Here is a 9,857-nt window from a genome sequence, read left to right as displayed (position 1 = left end):
GCTGTAGTCTCTTTAACTTGTGTTCATTCTGTAACTCACACATAGACAAATAGATAGCTAGATGATAGATAGATGGGTAGATTGATAGATTATAGATAGACAGATAGATGGATAGATAAGATAGTGATAGATGATAGATAGATATATATAGGTGGTGGATGTAGATTGATAGATTACCATGTGCAGTGTAATATCAGTTAATATTAGTAATGAAAATTGAAATAAAAGAACCTGTATTTGTCTTGGCGAGGCTACCAGGACAGACAGATCACATGACAAATTGGTCTCATTGAAACCACTAAAACATTCTGAATTTACTGCTCTTCAATACATTGTGACACTGTGGAAATAGCATAAGCATGCTCATTTGTACTTCTGGAATAGCATGCTTGCAAAAACCCCAACATCATCAAGCGCGAGAGCCCTGGGACCTCAGATGAGATGCAGGAGGGAAGAGAGTCAGTCCCAGCATCTCCCCTAGGATAGCAGAAAGGCTTGGCACAGACCTCCTAGACTCCGGCTCCCACGCTGTCTTTGTGCTGTGTATGAGCCACTGAAAGAAAGCAGGGAGGGCCTAGAAATCACTGGAGACATTCCCTTCCTCTGAGTCTTGTCTAGAGCTGAACCTTGTCTAATAGATCATTTTCTCTCTAATGAGAGTACTTGAAGCACATTTCTTTCATTTGCTTTGAGATGTCTGTCAATTTTTTCATCCAGTGCTACACTAATAGAGCCAAAACCCATTTTCAGCTAATTATAGGAAATGCTTCTAATGGGTAAATTGAGTCTGCAGCCCCCCTTCCCCCATACCACCTCTTCTTCTGTTCCCTGAAGCTCACTTTCCTCTCTTAAAAAGAACTCATCACTCCCCAAACCCTCAAAAATCATTCAGCCTTATAAAAGCCCCCTAGAGGTCAATGGGCACTGAGGAGGGAGGGGCCACCCACTGATTCTGTGTCCAATAGCTTGCAATTCATGGACGGCAGACTGTTAAAAAAAATCATTCATGTAAATGCAAAGAGATGTTCCTTCTGGCTTCATGCACACAGAAGATGGCTTGCCTGTTGCTCTGGGCTGGGGGCAGGGGAGGGGGGTGGAGTTCAGAGTCTGCCAAATGCAAAGCAGTGGGAGTTGGAATTCCCCTAAATATGCTTTGAAAGATGTGAAAGTGCCCATGTCATTCCCATAAACTCAGGCAAACGGGCTCCTGTGATCCTCCATGCTGGCACGGCTGAAAGAACTGGCAAAGCCCAGAATGGTGGAAGGGGGGGGCGGGGTAAAAGTCTTGGTTGGAGTCACACTTAGTAATTAAGTCCAGATGCAGAGATTAAAGGCCTTGCTAGCTACTGGTGGATTAGCACGGTTAGCTGTCAGGTGGTGAACTTCAGAGGAACAGATTAAACAAAATAAATGTTGATATCTGTGTGTTTCCCAAACAGCCAAGTGTTCTGCCAACATCCAGTATGTTAGTTACCTGTGCCTATTGGTCCGTTTTTTCCTCTATCATTACTTCATTGCTTATGTTACATATTCCAATGAATACATAAACTCTTTTGTTAAAAAGTAAGGCACATGAAAAGCCTGTGCAAGTTCCATGTTATTGTAAAATCCTACTGGCTAATAAGAGCATTTTCAACTACAGAATTAGAGACATCTAGAAACAACATGATAACTTGAGAGCAGAATCCCGAACCAATGCTAGGTTTCACCACATGGCACAATTAGTCAGCAAACCCAAGGTCTGTATATAACAGTGTGGCTAAGATGTCATTACAGAATCACAGTCAGCTTATTCACATATGTACAGCCAGGTCCCCGAGTATAATTATACAGCTACATGAAGAACAGCTCCTAACTGTACTTTTGCCCTGCTTTATCACAGGTAAGGGATTTGGCATTTTCAGTCTTTTTACATGCTGTTCTTGCTGTTCACAGGGCCTAGCTATACAGTGCTGAAGACCAAGGAGAGATACTGCTCATAAGACACCTGAATCCCAGCCATCCTTATCCGTGTCATAGCGTCTAACTATGTCTGTCAACCTCTGCAAGATGATGCAGCCCTGGATGAAGTCATCAAATGCGATCTGCCCTCATCCTTCCCTCAAATTTGCGGATGAGGATGTCATGGAATTGATCAGAGAGCCAGTAGCCAAAACCTGAGAGTGCTTGCTTGAGCTCGTTCTTGTCGATCATCCCATAGTTGTCCCTGACATAGGTTCGGAAGATGTTCTGCCAGTCTGTGATGTACTTCCACACACCTGTAAATCCACTGAAGTTCACTCCAGCCTTGTTTTCTCATTTAAACATAGAAATGATTGACCTAACAGTCACTGGATTAAAGGGAGTCCAAGTATCATTGGATAATGCTTGCTGAAGCTCATTGTCTGAAATCACTCCACTTCTGTCTTTTTCAAGCCACTGGAAGACATTCCACAGGAAACTCTGGTCTGGCAGCGCAGCTCCAGCAGTAGGGCCAGGGCTAGCGCCCGGGCCTGGATGGTAGGAGTAAGCCGCCAGGGGCTGATGCACAGCAGTAACACGAACCAGCTCCAAACGCCGCCTATTAGTCCTTTAAATAGTCTCGGATGTGTCTGTCAGACAAACCATGATGTAGCCATTTCTTCTGGCTCAGACCCCCCCACTCTACCTATAACCAAATTTTCACAATTCCAACTGCCCAAACTGCCTCTGTTGATAGATGTCATCACTCTGCTTAATGGTTCCACTATTCTCTAAGGTTTGAAGCAGTATTTTAATTTTCCCTGGTGTTGGCTTCATAAATTAATCAAATGTTTGTAAGAGACAACATTATAATCAACGGAGGAGAACCTGCAAGAGATAATTGATATTGGAGACACTAAAGGGTCGGATTAAAATCTATCTACCACTTAATGAAAATGTTTGAAGTACATTCCTAATCTCCAAAGTGTATGTTCTTTCCTATCCTGAGCTCTGAGACATCATAGCCTCACTGCAACTCCCCAAGCTGGTATTCCTGCTTGCCGCCCCACAGCTACAGAGCCTTGTTATTGCTCATGTATTTCCCTTTGCCTCATGAGGATTCATCAGGCCAGCTTTATCCCTTTCCTCCATCTGGTAGTCAAAATCATAAATCATCTTTGGAAATGTTGACGATGCATGGAGGAGGGGTCCTTAGAATTGGAGGACATGGATGCTAGGATAGGCACCTACAAGGGAAGTAAGATAGAAAAACTAAAGAGGCTTACAGGTTAGTAAAGTGCTTGAAATCATAGCCTCTAAAGACAAAAGCCTTAGGTTCATCTTGTCTCCATGCCAACTTTGGGGGAGAAATTTGTCCTCTGTCTTCTTTGGTATCTTCACCAAGGCAACTAGGGAGAAAAACACTGTCTGTGTCCCTGGGATAGAAGAACAGATTAGATTCTGAACTCATGTGTCCTGGCACAGTCATCCATCTCTGCTAGCTACTGAGCTTGCTCATTTCCATCTACCTGGAAGGCCCCAGGGAAATGTTCAAAGTTGGCTCCAGCCAACAGACTGCTGAAGTCACTCTAGTTTTACAATCCAAAATGTGTATGCTGACTTGTTCCTCAGAGAAACATCAGCCACATTGTTTATGAACTGGAGGTTGGGTGGGGCAAGGAGAATGCAGTGAACATGAGGCCAGTTTTCAAATCTCAATTTCTGTAATATTCATGTTGAATTGTGTCCCCCAGGATCAATAGAATGAACATTGTGAAAATAAAGACCAAACAGGTCAAGGTGCTGCAGAGTATATGATAACATCACAGTTGTGTGTCACAGGCCCTATTAGTACTTAGTTCCTTGTTGGAGGTCTTAACCCTCACTATATTAGAATATAGCTCTAGAGAGATGAGAACATTCAAAAATCCAAATCCCTCATCCATTCTATCTACCTCCCATAAGCTCATAACACAGACCCTCAGAAGTAGAATATTTACCCATAACCCCCTGGAATGGGTGGTGATGTTAAATGTCCTTCTGTATGCTGCAAATATATGTTACATTTATTGGTTGATAAATAAAGCTGATTTGGCCAATGGTCAGGCAGAATAGAGCCAGGTAGTAAATCCAAACAAAGATACAGAGAAAAAGGAAAAAGTCAGGAAGATGCTATGAGGCTGCCATAGAAGCAAGATATGTGTAACAAGCCACAAGCATCGTGGTAAAATATAAACTAAGTGGGTTAAGTTAATTGTGAGAGCTAGTCAGTAATAAGCCTGAGCCATTGACCAAGTTACTGTAATTAATATTAAGCCTTAGAGTGGTTATTTAGGAACTGGTGAGTGAAACAAGAAACTTCCATTTACCGGGTAGCTTACAGAAATCTTTCTTCTTTACATTTTTTTCCTTTTATTGAAAATAGATTTTCTTCTCATATAACATACACTGATCACAGTTTCTCCTCCTATTGGATACACCCCTTTCTGTCTCTCATTAGAAAACAAACAGGCTTCTAAAGGATAATAACAAAATAAAGACAGAAACTAACACACTGAAAGAGGATAAAACAAAACAAAGGAAAAAGAACCCAAGAAAAGTCACAAGGATTAAATATAAGATGCAGAGACCAATTCCTGCCCACACTCAGAAAACTCAAAAAAAACACTAAACTGAAAGCCATAGTTCATATGCAAAGGACTTATAGGATATAAACAGAGGAGAAAATATACATAAATAGCATAAAATACTCTTTTAAAAAGAAAGGAAAAGACCCCGGCATGACATTATGAGACAAGGAATCTCCAGGTATGCCACTGAGTTTGTTTTCTTTGGCCATCTACTATTGGGCATGCAGCCTACACTTCAGAGTAGTTTATTTCCCCAGAGACTCCCCTTGGATAAAACTAAATTTCATTTGCAAGCGGTTACCAGTTGGAGCAGCTTCTGGGTTAGGGATGGAGGAGTGCATCCTCTCCTTTTGACTCTAGGACCTGTCTGGGGCAGAGTGGTGCAGGCCCTGTGTATGTTGCCTCAGTCTCTGTGAGTCATCTGTGCTTCTATCCTGTTGATTTAAAGGACCTTGTCTCCTTGGTGTCCTCGATCCCCACTGACTTTCATACCCTTTCTACCTCCTCTTCTTCAGATTTCCCTGAGCCCCAAGGAGAGGGATTTGATGGAGTCATACCAAACCATTTAGGGCTGAGTGTTCAAAGGTCTTTTCACTCTCTGCATATTGACTGACTGTTTCTGTATTTGTTCCCATCTACTGCAGAGGAAGCTTTTCTGACAATGGCTAAGCAAGGCACTAGTCTGTTTTATTGACTGGAGTCTTAAAGAAATCTTGAAGCCAGGTTTGCCAACTGTTTACTAACATAATTCACCAGAAGTACTAAGTGACACATAATAGGAAAGAGTCTAAGAATAAATGTGGCATTGGTGGTCAAGCATTTAATTATTTTTATTAATAAATATCATATACTGGTAAGTGTGATAGATATAAGGAATCTAAGAGTGAATAAGAGATGTCAATCCAACCCCATGGAGCCCATATCCCAGTAGTCAAAGTTCTGTAACTCCATTAGCGATGAACTATAGGGAGACTGATAATGACAGTATGTTATGACTGTGGCCCATAGGTTCATGTGTTGGTCTTCAACTGGTAGGACTGTTTAGGAGAAGTTATAGAACTTAAGGAGCTAGGACAGACCTTAGAAGAACTAGGGCATGGTTTTTAAGCTCTGTGGACTATAATTTAACTCTACTTCTAGCCTGAGCTCTCTGTTTCCTAGACTTCTGAGACGTGAAATCCCAATCATGTGTTCCTGATGCAGTGACTTCTTCCATGCCTTCAAACTGTGAGCCAAAGTAAATCTCTCATCTCTTCATTTATTCTATCAGGTATGCCGTCACAGTGATGACAAAAGTAATACAGAGTATGTATACCACATTTCTTCCAACTCAGAACATTCTTGTCTTGAACTCAGGAGAAACTCTAGAAATGTCATTATTAATTCACAGAAATATCTTCTGATTCCTAAACCAGCTATAGCATTTCCTACCTTCTTATGTCTTCCAATAAGTCCAATCTTCAGCCACCTGAGAATAGTGTGTGTGTGTGTGTGTGTGTGTGTGTGTTATGGTTGAAGCCACATGCAAATTTCATCTTCTTTTGTGATCATTAGATTCCCCCATGTTTATAACTTGCACTGTTCAAACAGTCGTGTTGGCTTAAGGACATATTCAGACCATATTTTAAAATATACAGTTTGTATTACCTTTTCCAAGATGGCTTTGTTACGCTTTAAAACTAGACCATTGACATGAGAACATCTGAGAGCAGAGTCCAGGGCAATTCTAAACATGGGTATGGTGTGAGCAAAACTTGGATGTTAAGACAGCAGATGCTAAACCCAGGAAGGATTGACAGGTCAATCTGAGGAGCAGAGGATAACTCTTGGGATGAATACCTTAATTTGCTGTGGATAGACAGGTCTTGCATCCCAGGCTATGACATTTGATGTTTTCATACAGATTTTCCAGTGAGCATGGACATATCCTGCCTGATAGTTCAGTGGACTGGTTTGAGAGGTAGCAAGCCCCTGACTCTTAGAGGTGGTTAAACAGAAACCAGCAACGGTGCAAAACTAGATGAGAATGTAAACCACTGCACACATTTATTGTGAGGCTCATGGATTTGCTTGGACATGCAGGTGTTTTGTCTACACCACAGAGTTTGCCTCTTTGGAAGTACAGTTTAGACGGAAGATGTCTAACAAAATTGGTGAAATAAAAAAAAATCCAAATTTACTTGGAAAAATGAAGAGATCTAAAGACCAGACTGGCTGTTTCGCCAAAACCTGTCATGTAGTGAGTTTGAGACAGCCTGGGCTACATAAGATCCTATCTTACCAAGAAAGAAAGATATTTTTGTTAAGAAAGTTGTTAGTGCCTGACATAGTGGTGCCTGCCTTTAATCCAGTTCCGACCGGGTCAGTCCAGTTCCGGTTGGTTCTGACCTGTTCTGACCAGTACCCATGGAGTAATAAAATGTAAAATAATAGTAATAATACTAATAAAGAGAAATGATAACTGAAGTCCTCTTGCTTCAGTGTTTGCAAATGGACTTGTGTGCATGTACAGAGAGAGAGAGAGAGAGAGAGAGATGACGATGATGATGATAATGATGAAATTAATGGAACAGCAACTTGGGAGTAGAAAGAAACTCAAAACAGGAACCTGGCTTCAATCTCAACTCTCCCACTCACTGTCACCTGCAAACAGGTGTTCCCTGGCTGTCCTCTGCCTGTAAAGTCAAGGAACTGGGATAGATCAGAAACTGCAGGGCATATGTGGGAAGACTATCATTCCTTTGGATGAGTCGGTACCTACTATGAACTCTAAAGGACTGATTCACTAGGAGCCTGCCAGGGCATTTCAGTCTGTTAGCTCATACATCGACAAGAACCAGCCTGGTTGCAGCTTCTATCAGCCAATCCAGAGTCTTCCTTGAATCACCAGGAGAGGGTATACAGCTTTATCCCAGCCAGAGTAAGGACCTGGGCTGCATTTGGAGGGGAAGGGGTAAAGAGAGGAAGGGAAGGAAAGAGCTAAGAAATGATGAGAAATGTAAGGACTAAGCTGAGTTCTTCTACTTTCTGGCTCTGTGAGAAACAAGTCACATTGCCTGTCTGGGTCTTAGATTCTCCAGCTGTTGGCTAAGCAAAAGCCCCACAGCGTAGGGAAGATACTGTTTTAGAACAAAGTACCACATTAGGTCTGCAGGCCATAAAATCACATTTGCAGAACCAGGAACAGTAGAACACACCTTTAATCCCAGCACTTGGGAAGCAGAGGCAGGTGGAGGCCAACCTGGTCTACACAGTGTGTTCCAAGATAGCCAAGGTTACATAGTAAGACCATGTATCAAAATACAAAACAACAAAACTATATTTGCAAAGGACAACCTCAGAATTCAACTGCTACTGTACAAATTGCCTCTCAAACTTTTTACTTTTATTGATTTTGTGGAGACAGTGTCTTCTATGTAGCCCAGGCTGGCCTAGAACTAACAGTAATGTTTCTGTTTCTGTTTGAGAAGTGCTAGGATTACAGTTGTACAGAACCATGCCTAGCTAAAACCTTCATTTTTCAATTAATCAATTAAAACTATATATTGCATGGATTACAGGGACGACTGGAAGTATGTGTACATTTTGGAATGGCATTTCTGTGAATGCAAATGGAAGGGAAGTCATAAAAGTGGACTCGAATTAAGCAAGCCTGATTGTGAAGTCTATAATACCATGATGTAACGTGGCTTTCTGTCTGATGACAGCACCTCTCACGTGTGAATACCAAGTATTCCAACATGCAAAGGGCAAATGGTGGCATGTGGACCCATCGTAAACTGTCCCTAAATGCTGCTGTCACTGTTGCTGAATGACACACAGATGAGATCTGCAAATGAGAAGCAGATCCTCATTTCCCAGCAGCTGTGAGAGACTGACTTCAGTCCTAGCCCAGACTTACAGATCTCTGCAATGGCCCCCTAAGGAGCTTCCAATGCCCTGGTTCCAGTTGCACCAAAACATACACAGAAGCACCTGGACCTGTGTTACTTTCAGAGCTACTTGGGACATTGTATCTCCAGTGTGTTCATAGAACAAAGCCAAGGGAGTCTTTATGAAACAGCAGCTCACTGTGAGCATCAATGCTCACCAAGTGCTTACAAATACTAATTGCCAATGGTGCTGCTATACCATAGTGACCAATTCTAGTAAACACAAGAGGAAAAAAAAGGACAGACCTGTTAGCAGAATTTCCTTCGTTTCCTATGTGACTGTGCAATACTCATTTCATGCAAAGGAAGAATAAAACACTGTTTTGTGGAGCCAGTTTAAGGACTGAACATGGGTATTTACACATATTAGCATTTCTGCTCATAGTTACCTCATGAGATATGTATCAATAGCACCTCTATTTTATACATGGTAAATCTGAAGGGCGGGAAGATAAGTGTGTCCAGGGCCTCAAGCCCAGCATCAGGAAGCAAGGATCGGATCCTGGCAATGAGATTCCAAAGTCATTGCTCTTTCTTGCATGAGCAGCTCTTGTTCATTGTTTGTTTTCAGCCAAGGTTCAGTTCACTGAACGTCTGTGAGAAAAGAGTGTGAGGACCACCGGGGAGATGGTCCCGTTGCATAGCAACCCTGTACTTGAGCATGGTGAGAGGAGATAGGTTCTTGAAGTTTTTTAAAACATAAATCACTAAAAATAGCCTGAGATATGGTATATAAACCCAGGGTCTCATGGGAGAAGAAAAAAATGCAACTCGTAGGACCGAATGTCTTGGTTGTGTTGTCCTTGGGGAAATGGGAAATTATAGGATGCTGGATGTCTACAACTTTTCCTGGAGAAGCACACGGCTGCATTTTACTCATCTATGAGGCCCTGTCATTCCTACAGGTCTCATGAAATCTCTGTCTTCATATTTTACTTTCTGATTCTGCCGCTGGACTCCAAGCTGACGCAAACGCTCTCTACTTGATTGGAAAACACGGCCTTCAGCTTCACCATATTAATCTGCTGGAGATTAATCACCTTGGCAGGGAATCACCTGAGGTGCACACATTTAGAATGCTTACATTTATCACTCTGGGAGAGACTGTACCAATTACAGCGGCTCTAACTATAAATCTCAAGCCTTGTGAAGAATATTAGATATTTAATTAGATCCCAAAGACCCTCTTCACCTAGTATCTTAGGAGTCTCCACATCTTCCTTGGAGACTGATAATTAAAGGAGGAACTTACCCACGAGTCCTCTCTCCTCCTCTGGGAAGCTGCGCTTGCCCATCAGAGTAATTACTGCGTGCGGAAGGCACAAAATGCTGTAAAGAGAAAAGTGAGTACAGG

At 42.0% G+C, this 9,857-nt stretch overlaps 1 pseudogene; it reads right to left on the bottom strand.

Annotated features, from left to right (window-relative positions):
- Nucleotides 1–1,942: 1,942 nt before the first annotated feature.
- Nucleotides 1,943–9,519, bottom strand: LOC101839029 (annotated as a pseudogene).
- Nucleotides 9,520–9,857: the final 338 nt, after the last annotated feature.

Source organism: Mesocricetus auratus, unplaced genomic scaffold, assembly GCF_017639785.1.
Source record: "Mesocricetus auratus isolate SY011 unplaced genomic scaffold, BCM_Maur_2.0 Super-Scaffold_6723, whole genome shotgun sequence".
Taxonomy (NCBI): Eukaryota; Metazoa; Chordata; class Mammalia; order Rodentia; family Cricetidae; genus Mesocricetus; species Mesocricetus auratus.
This window is presented reverse-complemented; position numbering and strand designations above follow the sequence as displayed.